At 36.3% G+C, this 16,710-nt stretch overlaps 1 pseudogene across 1 annotated transcript; it reads left to right on the forward strand.

Moving 5' to 3' along the window:
• Positions 1 to 1,008: 1,008 nt before the first annotated feature.
• Positions 1,009 to 2,362, forward strand: LOC307185983 (microspherule protein 1-like; annotated as a pseudogene). Its single transcript has one exon. The product of its transcript is annotated as a microspherule protein 1-like (transcript).
• The last annotated feature ends 14,348 nt before the right edge of the window (positions 2,363 to 16,710 follow it).

Raw genomic sequence — 16,710 nt, forward strand, 5'->3', positions numbered from 1 at the left:
TGATGAAAAGTTATAATGATTAGAAAGCTAAATTTAGAAACTATGCAAAGATAGTCTGATCTTTACTATTCAACTCGCTAGCTGACTGCTGTTATGTTGACCTTGTGTGCAGAGAAAGGACACTCAACCAAGGAGGGGGAAGAATGATATAAGTCATGAGTTAAGTGATTACTATAGTATTTTAGATTTTTCCCACCATCAGATAAAATTTATTTCACATAATAGGTAAGTTTACTGAATGTCTTGTTTCAATTTTTAGGAATACCAACATTTTTTGCTAAAATAGTAATACACAAATCTGTTGTTTTTAATTTTAATAAGAACTTTTCATGCTAACAGACTCACAAAATCATTTGTCAACACGGAGAAGGATTGTAAGATTAAGGCCCTAGAAACCATGAATAGGTGTTCTTAATGGAACAGTCACCCCAAAACTTTTAAAAGGATTTGAATGTAAGCACCTTAAACCAAAACACATACTCCTTTTATGATTTTGTTGTTGTTGTTATCCCAAATTCTGTACCTGGGACATAGCATGCACTCAATAAATGTTTACTGAACTGAGCTCTGCAAAGTACCAATATTACATTAATTTTACTTTGTACAGTTTATTATTATAGACACAGAAATTATATATGTTGTACCATATTATTGTTAGATAAATTCATTGAAATAAAGCAAACATGTTGTTATTTCTAATTTACTAAGTCAAGCCATGTAGAGTCAAAGAATTTGGGCATGGTTACATGGAAACAACAGTGCGGTCAAAACTAGAACCAGGGAAGTAGACGAATCGCAAGGAAGCCGGCTTTGGCCCTGCGGCTGCTGCCATCATCGCCATGGAGAAACTGTTGGAGCTGGCAGCCTAGGAATGAATCTCCTCTCAGCCTCTAAGTTCACCTGGTCAGAATCCTTGGATGAACCTGTGGGACCCTTCCTTCTAGCCTTGTGGTTTGGAGCAAGTGGCTTTGGGACTGTAAGAAGATCTACAAAGATTCTCAGGGACTGCTAGGTTCACCCCTGATGGCATCAGGCACTGCCAGCCGCTCAGAGGATGAGGATGGCACTGGCAGAAGCGGGCCTCCTCACAGGCTTTGGCACCATCCCTAAATGGAGAAGCACCTCCAGGTTCACCAAGAGAAAGAAGTTTGATGATGAGCTGGTGGAGAGCAGCCTGGCTAAGTCCTCTACCCGGGAGAAGGGGGCCAGTGGGGTGGAACCAGGGCACTGCTCGGGGAGTGAACCCTCCCTCCTCCAATGAGAAGGAGAAGGTGTCCAAGGTCCCCATCGTCCCTGTGCCACTCAGCCCAGCCCCAGCCCCTGGACTCACCAAGCGGGTGAAGAAGAGCAAACAGCCACTCCAGGTGATCAAGGATCTGGGCTGCTGGAAGCCTGCGGACGACCTCCTGCTCATCGATGCCGTGTTGCAGACCAATGACCTGACATCTGTCCACCTGGGCGTGAAGTTCAGCCGCCGCTTCACCCAGCAGCACCGGTATGCCCTGCTCTACGATCCTGTCATCTCCAAGCTGTCCTGCCAGGCCATGAGACCCACTGCTGCACTCAGAGGCCGTTGCCGCCATCCAGAGCAAGGCCCTGTTTAGCAAGGCTGAAGAGCAGCTGCTGAGCAAAGCGAGATCGGCCAGCCAGCCCACCTTGGAGACTTCCAGGACCTGCTGCACAGACGCCCTGATGCCTTCTACCTGGCCCCCCTGCCAAGACTCTACAGGCCCACTGGCAGCTCATGAAGCAGTATTCCCTGTTGGAGGACCAGACAGTGCAGCCGCTGCCCAAGGGGGACCAAGTGCTGAACTTCTCGGATGCAGAGGACTTGATTGACGACAGTAAAGCTCAAGGACATGTGAGATGAAGTCCTAGACCATGAGCTGACGGTGGCTGACCGGCTCCAGAAACGAGAGATTCGGCAGCTGGAACAGGAACCGCATAAGTGGCAGGTGCTAGTAGATAGCATCACAGGCATGAGCTCTCCAGACTTTGACAGCCAGACCCAGGCAGTGCTCCGGGGCCGCATGGTGTGGTGCCTGAGGCGCTTGAGAAAGATCACCCTAGGCAGAGCAACCGAGGGTAACCAGATTAACGTCTGGACCTGTCTCTGGAGGGTCCGGCCTGGAAGATCTCCCGGAAGCAAGGTGTCACCAAGCTGGAAAAAAGATGGTGACTTCATTGCCAATGAGGGCCGGCGGTCCATCTACATCGATGGACGACCTGTGCTGTGTGGCTCCAAATGGCGCCTTAGCAACAACTCCGTGGTGGAGATCGCCAGCCTGCGATTCGTCTTCCTCATCAACCGGGACCTCATTGCCCTTATTCCGGCGAGGCTGCCAAGATCATGCCACAGTGAGAAGTGGTGGCAGGACCCATGGGCTCTCTCTGGCCTCAGTTTCCCCTGCCATCCCAGAGCCCTGGAGCTGGGAACTCAGGCTCCTGGAAAAACCAGAGGGGGCTGTGGTTGACTCAGCTCCTGGCCCCTCGATCTGAGCCTCTGCGGGGGCGGGGGCTGTCCCTGGGGAAGCCCCTAGAGGCTGGGACCCTCAGGCTTCCTTGGTGTCGGAGCCCCTCCCCTTCTCTCCCTGCAGAGGACTCTACCCTTTTCCCCAGATTCCCACCTTTGCCCCGTGTCTCCAGCTGATTAGTTTCAGACTTTTCCTTTTGTAAATACCAAGCACTGAGTTCCAATAAAAAAAAAAACTAGAACCGGATATGTTTACCTCTAAGGTTAAATTTCATTCAACTATAGTTACCACATTTGTGACACTGCAAATGCATAAGTAGCCTTATTTATACCCTTCAATGAAGAACCTATATAATAGAAAACATATACAAAAATTCAGAAAGGGATATAATAATTTACTTCATTTTAAACTATTATTATGAATGATACACTTTTAAACCCTCATGTAAACTAAAATATTACTCTTCCACTTTTAAGAACACATTATTGAAGATATATTAAACAAATAGTAACATATGGATGATAATTTAATGAATATAGAAATTTGGTTAAATTGTTTAAATTTATAAAGAAATAAGACATTTTACATATGGTTGGAAATTCTTTTGCAAACTTCCCTAGCATCATTCTCCTCTCACCCAAAGGTAACATTAAAATATTCTAAAATTAGTATTTAAGATCCTGAACATATTACTTAATATGATGGCAGCCACAGATGGTAGAGTGCATTGTTATTTTTCCTTTACAGTAGCAAATACTTATTAGAATACATAATAGAAACAAAGACACTGCATACAATTATCAAAAAATGAGAAAGTGTCAAACTACTAATAGAGCATATATAAAAGTTATGGGAAAAATTTAAATGTTTTATTAAAATATATGAAAATGACCATGTATAAATGGATGGGATATCATATTTATGAAAATGATACATCTATATCATGATTATTAACACTTTATAATTTGTTCCACTTAAAGGGATTCTAATAAAAATTTTAATAAGTGTTTGTCTGTAGTTGTGGGTGTGTAAAATTCAAAAATCTTTTATAAATCTTTGACGTAAATTCTTAAATTAACAACAATTAAAAGAAGAATTATACTGAGAAAATTGCTTTACAAAATATGTAAAAAGATATATAGTATAATATTAGCACAGGGATAAAGAAAACAAAGGAACATATTAGAAAACTGAAGGAATTGTTCCACATATATATGGAAATATGTAGGTCAAGAACAGCAGCATTAAACTGAGAAAATTCAACCCTTAGAAGGAAAATAAAAGACAGATATCTTCTCACACCACAGCTAGATGTACATTCTGTGTGGATTAAAGATATAAATGTGAAAGCTAAAACTCTAAAACGTGACAAAGACAACTTCTGCTCTTCAATCTGTTCTCACTTTTCATAGTAAACAGCTTAACAACAACAATAAAACAATAAAAGACAAAAATATGGCTCACATGTGGGCACATAATAAAGAAACATATTCAAAACTAAATTGTGTTTAGTTTTGAAGTTAGAAATTAGGTGTGACCATGTAAATACATTTTCTACAGTAGAAAGCAAGCAAAGGTTATGTTCAGAAATTCTGGGATAAGACACTTAAGACATCCTGTGTGCATGTCTCTTCTCGCCTTTCATTGGTTGGACAGAGATGATAGATGCTCTGCAGGGGACGATCCCAGGATGACTGCTGTACAGCACACTGGCTGGATCTGAGCAGGCTCAAACATTATGACCAGCAGTAGTGAGTAGTGTAGAACTCATTACTCCAGAAAAATGGTACAGATGAACCTATTTTCAGGGCAGGAATAGAGACGCAGACGTAGGGAACATGTGGACACACTGGGCAGGGGGAAGGGGTGTGGGACGAATTGGGAGATTGGAATTGACGTATGTGCACTGCCATGTGTAAATCAGATAGCTAGTGGGAACCTGCTGTATAGTGCAGGGAGCTCAGCTCCGTGCTGTGTGATGACCTAGATGGATGGGATGGGGGGTCGGGGGGAGGTCCAAGAGGCAGGGGATATATGTATACATATAGCTGATTCACTTCGTTGTACAACAGAAACTAACACAACATTGTAAAGCAACTATACCCCAATTTTTTTAAAAAGTATATCACTTTGTTAAGATCCACATATATCATGGTGTTTGCCTGAGGCTGAACGTTGAGATAATAAAGGAATATATTCCTAATATAAATGGTTATGCAGGAATCTGGTGCCTCTTTTTAAAATAGCACCTTGGAAAGAGCTTTCTCATTCCAGTTCCTGCAACACGAAAGAAGTACAAATACGTCCAAATAAGAGGAATTAATCTATATACCCAAACTTTTATGTGTATGTAGCTGACAAGTATGGCTGCCACAGGAGAAATTACTGTGTGAATGAGTAAGTGATGTGAGCTAAATCTACTTTTCCCCATTTACCTTCTGTACTTCCTAAATTTTGAATATGTGCATATAAACCTTTCAAATATATACATTTCAATATTTGCATGCATTACATAAACACACACATTAAGCAAACAAAACAAAAGTTTGAATTCACACTTTGGCAAGGGAAGGTAATGAGGAATTAGTAAACTCAAGCATTGATCCTTTGATATATATTTATAAATTGATACAACTTTTATAGGGAGCTATTTAAATATTAATCTCTTTAATTATAAATACACTTACCCTTTGACCCAGAAATATATTTCTAAACATATATTTTATGGATAATCTTGCACATACATAAAATGATTTTTTCTGTTTAAGATGATTCTTTTCAGGATTATTTGAAAGTTCAAAAAATGAGAATTAATCTAATCCATCTATAAAGACCTTGTTAAATAATTATGATAAAATCCAACAATGATACACTATGTACCTATATCAAAGAATAGGTTGTTTATGTTCTAAAGTAGAAATTTCTTCAAGTTAAATTACATAGTAAAAAAAAAAATAGTGCAGTATGGAACAATGTGTTTAACGTGCTACTATTTGAGTAAAAATGTAAAGAATCTGTACTTGCTTGTGGATACAAACATCATTTTAAAAGGACTCAAAAGGAACTAATGGTATTATCTTCCTTATGGGGAAAAGAAATGTGAAGCTGAAGGAAATAGCCACAATGCAGACTTTTAAGTGTTGCCCTATATGAATATATTACCCAATAAAACAGTAAATTAAAAAATATATATATATATATATTTATGGGATAGGGAAGAGATGGGAGGCAATGAAGCAAGTCTTCAAAAAGAAAATGGAAAGCGTGTACTCTATGACCCAACAATCCCTTTCAAGGTATATACCTTTGAGAAAACTAGTCACAGGTCTCTAAGGGGATATGGAGCAAGATGAGTTATGAAGAATTCATACTATAGGATGCTTTTCTGCATTTAGAGAAAAATAATACTAATTATAAGCAAAATTGGTAGGTCTTAAAAACATGTTGTGGAAAAAGGAAACAGAATGACATCTGTAGCACAACGGCATTTTTATAAATTAAAAATACATGCACAAGAAGCAAAATTATATATCTCTCAAGGATATATACTCACAAAAAAATCAAGGTCAAACACATTAGCATGGGTGACTAAGGCGAAAAGGAAAGTATTAGTGATATATTGCTTCTTAACAAATAACTCCAAAGCTTAGAGGCTTAAAGCAATAATGATTTTTACTTCACAGTTTCTGAGGGTCAGGAATCCAGGAATGGCTTAGTAGGGTGATTCTGGTTCAGGATTTCTCTTGTTGCAGTCAAAAGGTGGGTCAGCCCCATAGGCATCTAAAGGCTTAACTGGGATTAGAGGACCAACTTCCAGAATGGCCTGCATAGCACATGGCTGTTGGCTGGTGACCTCAATTTCTTACCATATGTGTATCCTCACGGGGCTTGCTTGAATGTCCTCAAGACATGGCATCTGGCTGTCCCCAGTGCAAGTGAATTCAGAAAGAAAGGGAGCAAGATGTAAACCCCAAGGTCTTGTAAGACAACATCAGAAGTTAACATAACATTACTTCTGCAATATTCTCTAGGTCACACAGCCCTACCCTGGTAGATGTGGCAGGGGACTACACAACAGTTGGTAGGAATCATTAGGGGCCATTTTGAGTCACAAATAATAAATAATAAAAAGAAATATCAGAAAAAGGGCAAAAATTAATATACAACCAAATAAAACAGAATTAATCATATACTTCCTGATGATCATAGTGCCATGAAATGACGTGGTTAGTTTAACTTTATGTACGTAGGTACAAAGGAAAACACACATACCAATGTGTTATTCATACATACGCACATAGGTATTTATATGTTCTCTTGCTGATAAACATATTTCCAATATGTTTTTCTATTACAAATAATGATACAGTAAAAATTTCTGTACACGTCTTCTTGTGTACATGTACAAGAGTTTTAGTGAAAGATATATAGTTTTAAGTGGAAATATCAACTTTTGTATGTACATCTCCAACTATACTAGTTGGTGCTAAATTTCTTCCCAAAGTGGACATAATGATGTGCAGTCCCAACAGCAGTAAATGAGAGTTCCCATATTTATTATCCTTCTTAAATTATGGTACATACCAACTTGAATCTGTTGGATATGAAATGGAATAATAGTATTGTTTCAACTTAGTTTTTCTTCCTGATTAATACTGAGTTTGACACTTTTTCACCTTTATTTCATATTCATATTTCCACTTCTGTGAATGGTCTTTTCAAGCCTTTTTTTTATTGGAGTTATTTGTTCTTCTATTATTTGAGAATTATTTTTATAATCTGATTACAGATCTTTGAGTCTGCAATCTTTCTATAATTATCTCTAAGTCTGTAGGTTGTATTTTTTATTTAGTTTAGAGTTTCTTTTGACAGAAATAATCATTGCATGGTAGTCAAATTTATACAGTTTCCATTTATGGTTAGTACTTTTGTATTTTGCTTAAGGAATCCTTACCTAAGAGTATAAAGATTCTTCTCTACATTTCTAATGTAAATTTAAAGAATTTATGTTCAGTTTAAATTTTTAATATGACCGAAACAAATTTATGTATGTTGTTGTAATAGCATAGAATTATATTTTACTTTCTAGGGTGACAGCCAATTGCCCTAAAATAATTTTTGTAAGTTCTGACTTTTTAATGTATGGTAAATACATCAGCCTAGACGTATAATAGTAAAAACAACAATGACAAATGTACCTACTCACCAGTCAGACTCATTAACTTTGGACTTTGCGGTCATTGGCTGAGTCACTAGAACTTGAGCTCTTGTGGATTCCTTTTTTGGTCTCTCACTTCAAACCATTTATTGTCCTGCTGAAAGAAGAAACGTAAGAAATAGGGCTTAAAATTTCTTGAAGTAAATGGTTCATTCTGTCCAGGACTGGCCCGGTATAATGTTTAATTGTATATGTCAACTTGGCTGGGGCAAGGTGCCCAGACATGCGGTCAGATGTTACTCTGGATGTTTCTATAAGGGTGTTTTGGATGAGATTAACATTTACATCACTGGACTTTGAATAAGGCAGAATGCCCTCCATAATGTGGATGGGCCTCATTCAATCAGTTGAAGGCCTGAATAGAACACAAGACTGATCTTCCCAGAGCAAGAAGGAGTTCTACCAGCAGACAGTTTTCAGAACTGAACTGCAACACTGACTCTTCCTAGGTTTCTAGCCAGCACACCCTGTAGGTTTTGGACTTGCCAGCCTCCAGAGCCACATGAGCCAATTCCTTAAAATAAATTTCTCCGTATAGGTATACATACATCTCTTAGGTTCTGTTTCTCTGGAGAACTCTGGCTAATACACCCCGTGTGCTTTGGTCTTTGCTAATTGACCATTTCACTGGTGCTACTGGCAACTATCCTATATGTTCTAGTCTCACTGTTTAACTGGTATCACAGTTAAACCCTCCCGCCCCCATGTCCTGCAAGAAGAGAAATAATGTGATGGAATTAGTTTCCATCATTTGCCTCTTTGTTAATTTTATTTTATGCCTTAGAAGATCAACAACACCTTACCTTTCTCAAATGCATTTGGAGACCCTCAGCTGGGAGGTCCTCAGCTACCCAGTTCTAGCACATGCCTCTTCTGAATACCTTCTCATGCATATGTATATAACAGGAAGTACCTTTCTTTATACTGTCCATATAGTGTCACATTGGGGCAATTCTTGACGTCCATACTCCACTAAACAAACATGATAATGTCCAGTCCCCAGGACTACTTTTGGGACAACTCTTTATTTTTTCCTGTATTATTGAATTATAATAATATTATCCTTAAATTATAGGATTTATATCCAAGCAAGGTCTGCTACTAGAGGAAACTTTTATTAAGTATGATCTTATTGATACTATGTCAAATATTACTCTAGCAAAATTAAATTTGCATGGGGATATTTGTTAAGTTTTACTTGTGAAATTTGTTAAATTATAGATTTATATTTAAGAGTATTACTTCATGTTTCTCCCTAATAAAAGCCTGAAACTGATAAACTATTTTGATCTTTTTAGTTATATGGCATGGTATGACTTAATGATATAACTGTTTCCACATTTAACTCTGACTACTTTTTTGAAATACATAATTCTTATGTTTATTAATCCTACCCTTGTCAAATAATGTGTTTTGTAAAATGTCAGTTCACTAAAAAACACAATTACCTGAAGTTTATATTTTACCTTTTTTCCCTGTCTAGTTAATGACTGACAAATTGCTTTCTTCCAAAATAGATAGAAAAGAGCTTGAAAATGCATAAAATGCAACAGTCAGCACTATTAGTCAAGATAAAGAAAATGAAGTGATAAAATAAGGGGAAACAAACCTGAATTTGATAATTCAGCCTAAGAACTTGTTTACATTGTGGAGTTTGACCACACATCTGTGCCTCAGTTTATTAACAGAGCAAAAAACAAACTTCTTCACTTTAGAAAAAAATTCAGTTGCTAAGAAGAAAACACTCAATTCTCACACACTGAAATTGAGGCATTATGAAAAATATACACCCAATTATGAATACTGGCTTCTTTTGTGATTTAATTTAAGAAATGTGAAATAAAGTTCCAAAAGTCATGTAATGCTGTTGATTTTTTCTATTAGCACCTCTGTCACTTTTTATATTAATATGGTGCTGAGTTCCATAAGTTTGTAAGTTCCATAAACTTAACTTTTGTTTTGGACATTGATGTTATCATCTGCTAATCTGAAGATGCGTGTCTCTGTGTGTGTGTGTGTGTGTGTGTATGTGTTTTGAATATACTTATGAATTATTCAAATATTTCTCAGATTCATTAGAATTCATGAGCTGACTTCCTAGTATTACTCGACAAAGTTTTGTAATGTTTTAACATTTATGAAAAATTTAATCTCTAATAATGAATAACTCGAGACAGATATTTCCTATTTAATAATTACAATTATTTATTTCAAGCAAATATCATAAAAAGAGAAACTCCTCTTAAGGGGAAAATACAAGGACACTCAAAATGCCATTTTCTGTTGAAGGCATATCAGTATAGTTAAATTTGATTCTATTCAATAAGCACATATTGAGGAACTAAATCAGGAGCTTTAAAAGCTATAAATTTGTTTTTCATCTTCAAAGAGCTTACTATTAAGGACCAGTAGGTTGTGAAAAATGGCCTGGGACACAAAACTTGAAGAATGAATGAAAATTTAACAAATTGAATAAAAATTTAACAGACAAAATGGAAAATGTAAGCTCCTTGCAGGCAGTAGTTATCTGTTTTATTTACTCTTGTATGTAGTGCCTGGAACAGTGCAGAAAAAAACAGTTGATTCTCCATTAATGTCCATTAATATCTTAACTGAATTTAAAAAATTTCAAGAAAATGCCTTTGTTAGCATAGGAAACAGCACAAATGGTTTGTGTATGATTTTTACATTTTAATTTAAAAAAGATCCAATTCTTCCACATAATAATTTCCTGGAAAAATACCACCATATTAAAGATATCAAGTAGGGCTTCCCTGGTGGCGCAGTGGTTGGGAGTCTGCCTGCCGATGCAGGGGACGCGGGTTCGTGCCCCGGTCCGTGAGGATCCCACATGCTGCGGAGCGGCTGGGCCCGTGAGCCATGGCCGCTGAGCCTGCGCGTCCGGAGCCTGTGCTCCGCGGCGGGAGAGGCCACAACAGTGAGAGGCCCGCGTACCGCAAAAAAAAAAACCAAAAAAAAAAAAAAAAAAGATATGAAGTAACTTCTCTTTTATTCAGTAATGTTTTTATGTCTTTAACATGATAATTGACTTGAAGGGTGCATTAGAAATAGGTTATAAATGATATAAATGATTCACAGGTTAAAGAAAGAGAAAGTAATGGAGATCACAATGGAAATTTAGCAGATACATGTCCTATTTATTTAGCTTTCATTCTTCAGCTTCTTCTATGTGGTCAAAGGATAGCATATCTGTTTTGCTGTGGAACAAATGACTTCTTATACAGAATTCACATATATATTGGAAACTCAAACACCTCGACTTTCATTTCCAGTTTAAAATGTCATCTGGCTAGTAGGCCTGAAGCAGCCTCCTCTACATTTTCACTAAAGTAGTTAGGAAGAGACTTAAGATGAAATTGCACACCACTGTGAACTGGGACTCACTGTCAACTTATTGTTAGAATATGAGAGGAATTTCCATTAACTACAAAGCTAAGGGGAGTGGATTAAATACATGATATAGTACGATGCTGCTAGTGTGCCTGCCTGCCAGAAAGTAGATAGAAAGACCTTTATTCCTTCCCTCTTTCTCTAATTCCTGGATCAGAAACAAAATCTCAACAAAGCAGAAAACTGAATAGCCATCCTTCTACTGACTGCATGCTAAATTTTCGGCAGTGTGTCAGTTTCCCATGCCCCCTGCCCTGACCCCTAATACTATGTCTCATTCTTTATCTCTTCAGATATTATAATTTCAAAAAAGTGGAACAAGGGAGGGAAAAGAATTATTGAAAATGACTTGAAAGCTGAGACTGATTCTTGTGACTAGAGTACTAATTGAGGAGGGGAAAGGAAAGCATGGTAAACCCTAATAGGACTCTTTTCTGTATTTGCTCTCCATCTGTTAAGGCTGTTAGACACATTTAATGTAAATGGGAGAAGACCCACATCAACAGATGAAAACACTCATCAAATAAATGGCAGATATATGTTGGAAATTGGGCTGGGAATTATGTATACTACAATCTGTAACTTTATGCAATTATTTGCCTAAGTTGACAGGATTTGGACATCCACCTCCCTTTTTAATGATAGGAAAACATGAATAACGATATTAATAATAACAACATCTATCTGAGATGCCCCTCCCCTACACACACACACACACACTGAGTCACTCAATTTCCTATTATCCTGCAATATTTTTCTTTATAGTACCTATGACCTCTGAACTATGACTTATTTATTTATTTCTCTGTTAATAGTGATTTTGCTGACTAGATTATATGCTCAATGAGTGCAGAATCCTTTTCTGTTTTGTTCACTGTTCTCTTCTCTGCACTTATAAGAGTGTCTGACACCTAATAGGTGCTTGACAAATATTTATTAAATGAAATAGTGAAAGAGAATGAATGAATTCCAAGAATTCAGAGGAGAGAGCCTCACTGAAGTGATCTACTCTAAAAATATAGTATTTTAGACAGTTTAGCATCCTTGATAGGAAATGAAAAGTAATATCATATATTAAATGGGTACAGGAAGCGCAGAACACCTGATTAAAAAGCCAAAAACAAAGCTAAAATGGAGATTGAAGGGAAAAGATTACAGATAGCAAAAATGCATAGATAGGTAATTATCTCCTGCTAAACCTTAGATCATGAAGTAAACTTATACCTATCAACATTTACTGGAATTTCTAATGTCTTTCCTAGCTGTACTCAACTGATTTAGTTAGGTAGTAATACCATACAGACTTTAAACTAGAAGGCTGTTCCTAAAGACTATCAAAATATTAAAAAATGATACAAGAAACTTCTTCCTCAAACCTTGACCCTAATTATAAGCTACTCCGTGCAGACATATTTCTGAAGGTATATGATTAAATCCCATTTCTCTGAGGCAGAAATGGTGATTATGATGCTTCTGATGAATCTTAGAATGAATATAGGTCAGGGCCTCTTGTTGGACCCTGATTTTTTTTTTCTTTTTTTGTCCAGAGAGTCAGATCTTCAGGATCATCATAGAACTCCTAGCAAAATTATTTAGTGCATTTATCTTGGCACTAAAACCAATATTCTGGATTTTTTCTCTTTATTATGTTTGTCATAAATGAGACATACTATAGCATTTGTATGCCATATTTACACATAATATTATATGCTTTCAGCTAAAATCTTATTATATGAATTAATATAAATATTTAGTAGAAGCTAGAACTTATATCTTTCATAAGGTATATCAACAAATATAAAGATTTTAAATTATATCCTATTTTGATTATCATAATAAAATTAATATTGGATATATTTAAACTAAGATATTATGATGTGGAAAAACATATCAATGATGTTGATAACAAACTTAGCGTTTTTTTCCAGAATGAAGAGAAAAGATATGAGAGGGTGAAAAAATTGGAAAGAGCAGTTATAATTGAGGACAGAGAATCGATATCGAATATAAGAATATAAAAGTGTTTTTGACAGAGAAACCTGACAAATTTTTGGAATATTATCATATAAAACATAGCTGTGGGGAGTTCACTGGTGGTTAAGACTCCATGCTTTCAATGCAGGGGGCACAGGTTCAATCCCTGGTCAGGGAACTAAGATCCCGCTAAATCCTGTATGCTGCATGGCACAGCCAAAAAACAGCCGTGAATTTACTGGTTTAAAAATAATATATAAGCATTTAAGTTGAAAGTCACACTGCATTCAACAGCAAAATTAATGAGAGAGTCTAAATGCTAACACACTTCCTGGTCACATTTTTGTTGTCTTCATCAACTGGGGACAATAAAAATGCTAGAAAGAAAGTAATCAATGCTTACAAAATTTTAAGGGAAGACAATCATGTTCCCCAAATTTTATATCCTGGGAGCTTTCTTTCCATGTATGTTATCAGTCCCAAACATACAACTCAGAAACTATTCTACTCAACTTCTCTTATTCTTAAAAGCAAGCATATATACAAACAAAACCACCTAGGGTTCTTAGAAAAAAAGTAAAATCCACAAATCAAATCTGGATAGTTTAATCAGTAAATTGATTTATTAAATGATAGTAAGCAATTTTCAGAACTGCTTGGAAGTTTGGAGGAATCAATTCTTTACTGCACCTGCTATTGCTGCTAGCATTGATATGGTCCCTTTGCTGGAACCAGGTTTGCTAACACTGAGAATTTGTGGTCACTACAGATAACTCTGCTACCACTGAGTGTTGATATTCTGCCCCCCACTTTGCCAGCAAAAGTGAATGTCCTATAAAAGCCTATTTCATCACATTGGTCACTTCCGAATTAAATTCTTATGCAGGTGTTCTGATTGGGAAATGGAGTCACATAAGCATAATTTTACTGTGAAGGAGAACGGATACTTAGCTCTGACTTTTCTATGTGAGGAGCATGTCAGATTGAATACTTAGGAATTTCTCCAAATATTGAAAAGATTATTCAAAAGATGAGAGACAGTCATGAATATGGAAAATACCCATGACAACACCACCACAAACAGCAAAATAACACAGGAAATCTAACTAATCAACCCATCAACCAACAACTAAATGCTAATAAACAAGATTTATTCCTGTTGGTGAAGGCATGAAACATTAACATCTCAAGAATGGGCATGTCATGATGCAAAATAACTCCACCTTTTGGGCTGAACTATAAACTTAGGAACCTTGAAGCATCGTGTGTTCTCAATACATGTTGTGCAACCAGGAAATGAATACTAGACCTACTTCCCAGAGCCATTTCTTTTCTGCTGTTTCTTTGGAATTAGGTGATACATGCCTTGCTTCACATCTTTCAATCAATAATTTAGAATACATTTTATTCCCAGGATTAGTAACATCTGAAAATGAATCTTCCAGGACTTGTTAAAAAGTGATTAAACCATTGACTTGTTTGGGAAAATGGTACTAGGAGAATTACTGAACAAAAGATTCAGGTGCTAGAAGAATTAATGAACAGAAGTTTGTTTCATCTTCAGAAATGCAGCAGTGCATAAAGCAATTGCCCTCTGCATTTCCAAGAAACTTGAAAATTATTTCTTCACACTTAAAACTCTTATTAAGTATGCAGTTATTGGATAAAAAATATGTGAAATTGTAGCTACACAACACAGGCATACAATTGGAAGGGAACCCCCAGCTTCTAGGAATAACATACAGCATCAGTTTAAATCACGTGTGTAAATTAGCTTAAGATATGGAGGAATATGGGGCAAAAGCACCCAGATTTTTAGTAAATATAGTATAAGATTGGAATAGTGATGCTGAATAGCTTATAGTTTTTCTGTAACCCCCAAACCATTATTTTCTCTTACTGAGGGAAAATAGAAAATAACAATAGTATGACAAAAGAAAAACTAAACATGCTGGTTAGCTAGTATCTGTCAAATTAATTAACAGATATTGATGACAGTGGACATGTGCATACTAGTTTTGGATAGGACATTAAACATTAAACCGCTTTAACTCTCAATTTCCCCATCTGTCAAAATGTAATAATGGTACTTAACTCACAAGATTTTTGTTAGAATTAATTGACATCCTTTACAAATAGCAAATACTACGTAAATAGTATATCATCATTATTATTATCTTTATCGTTGCTAATAACCCACCTTACCACCTGTATTAAAATAATGATGAATACTCTATGGAGAAGAACCAAGTGAGTCATATCTCAGTATTCAATAAGTGATAATTGAATAAATCAAATAGAATTTCCCTGACCCCTTGACATGGACATGTAAAATGAATAACTTCATTGACACATTTCTTGTTTAAAATTAGAAATCTGGAATTAGAACATTTTGATGTGCCAGACTACTGTAAGATAAAATAGACTCGAGTGTGTGTGTGTGTGTGTGTGTGTGTGTGTGTGTGCACGCATGTGTTATTATTCCTCCTAGTTAATTGTTTATGAAGTATTGTGGTCAGGAAAGAGTGGTTCCCATTGATTCACTAGAACTTGATATATCTAGACTTTATAGCTAAAAAAGTGTGATCCTTGCTTGTGTCATGTACATAAAGAAAGCTTCAGCCCTAAATAGGGACAAAACTTCTTGAAATGAAAAGTATAACAATGCAAGGAAGTTTTAGAGTAAAATAAAATATGAATTCTCATGCTAAAATTCTAAGGTTTGCAGCTCCAAGAGTTGTATTTTAGAAAATATGTCCATATAGTTGCAATAAACAAATTATTTCAACATTAATCTGCAACTTTAAATTTTAACAAAACAACAACTGTGTTTACCAATAGGTTAGTAACCAGGCATTCCCTACACTTCAATCCTCATTATGAGGCTATGAGGAGTTATCAGCCCCCTCATTATATTAATGAGGAAACTGATGCTCGCAGGAGCTGACTTAACCAATAGAACACAGAGAGTAAGAAGAGAGGCAAAAAACACCTTAAAATCTGGCTGCAAGCAGTGCCTTGGCTTTGATGCCATTCTGTATGCATTCAACAGTGTCACCAACCTTCTCATCAGTCATTTTGAAATGTCAATTTATCAACTAAAGTACCATGCCTTAATTGATGAAGCAACATAGAACTGAAAAGTTAAGTATCTAAGCTCCAAAATATTTAAAGTTGCCAGGCTATGAATCCTGGCTCTGCCCCTCATATCTCTGTAAATTTGGCCAAGTTTATCTTTGTGCCTCCATTGATTGATTAATTGATTGATTTATACAAGTCAAAGTGTTGATTTTAGTTTTTATTTTTTAAATGAAGTATAGTTGATTTACAATATTATATTAGTTTCAGGTGTACAACATAGTGATTTAATATTTTTATAGATTATACTCCATTTAAAGTCATTACAAAATAGTGGCTATATTTCCTGTGTTGTACAATATAACCTTGTTGCTTGTCTATTTTACACATAGTAGTTTGTATCTCTTAATCCCATACCTCTATCTTGCCCCTCCCCCCATCCCTCTTCCACTGGTAACCACTAGTTTGTTCTCTGTATCTGAGTCTGTTTCTGTTTTCTTATATACATTCATTTGTTTTATTTTCTAGATTCCACATATAAGTGATAATATAGAG

Source organism: Stenella coeruleoalba (assembly GCF_951394435.1).
Source record: "Stenella coeruleoalba genome assembly, chromosome: 4".
Taxonomy (NCBI): Eukaryota; Metazoa; Chordata; class Mammalia; order Artiodactyla; family Delphinidae; genus Stenella; species Stenella coeruleoalba.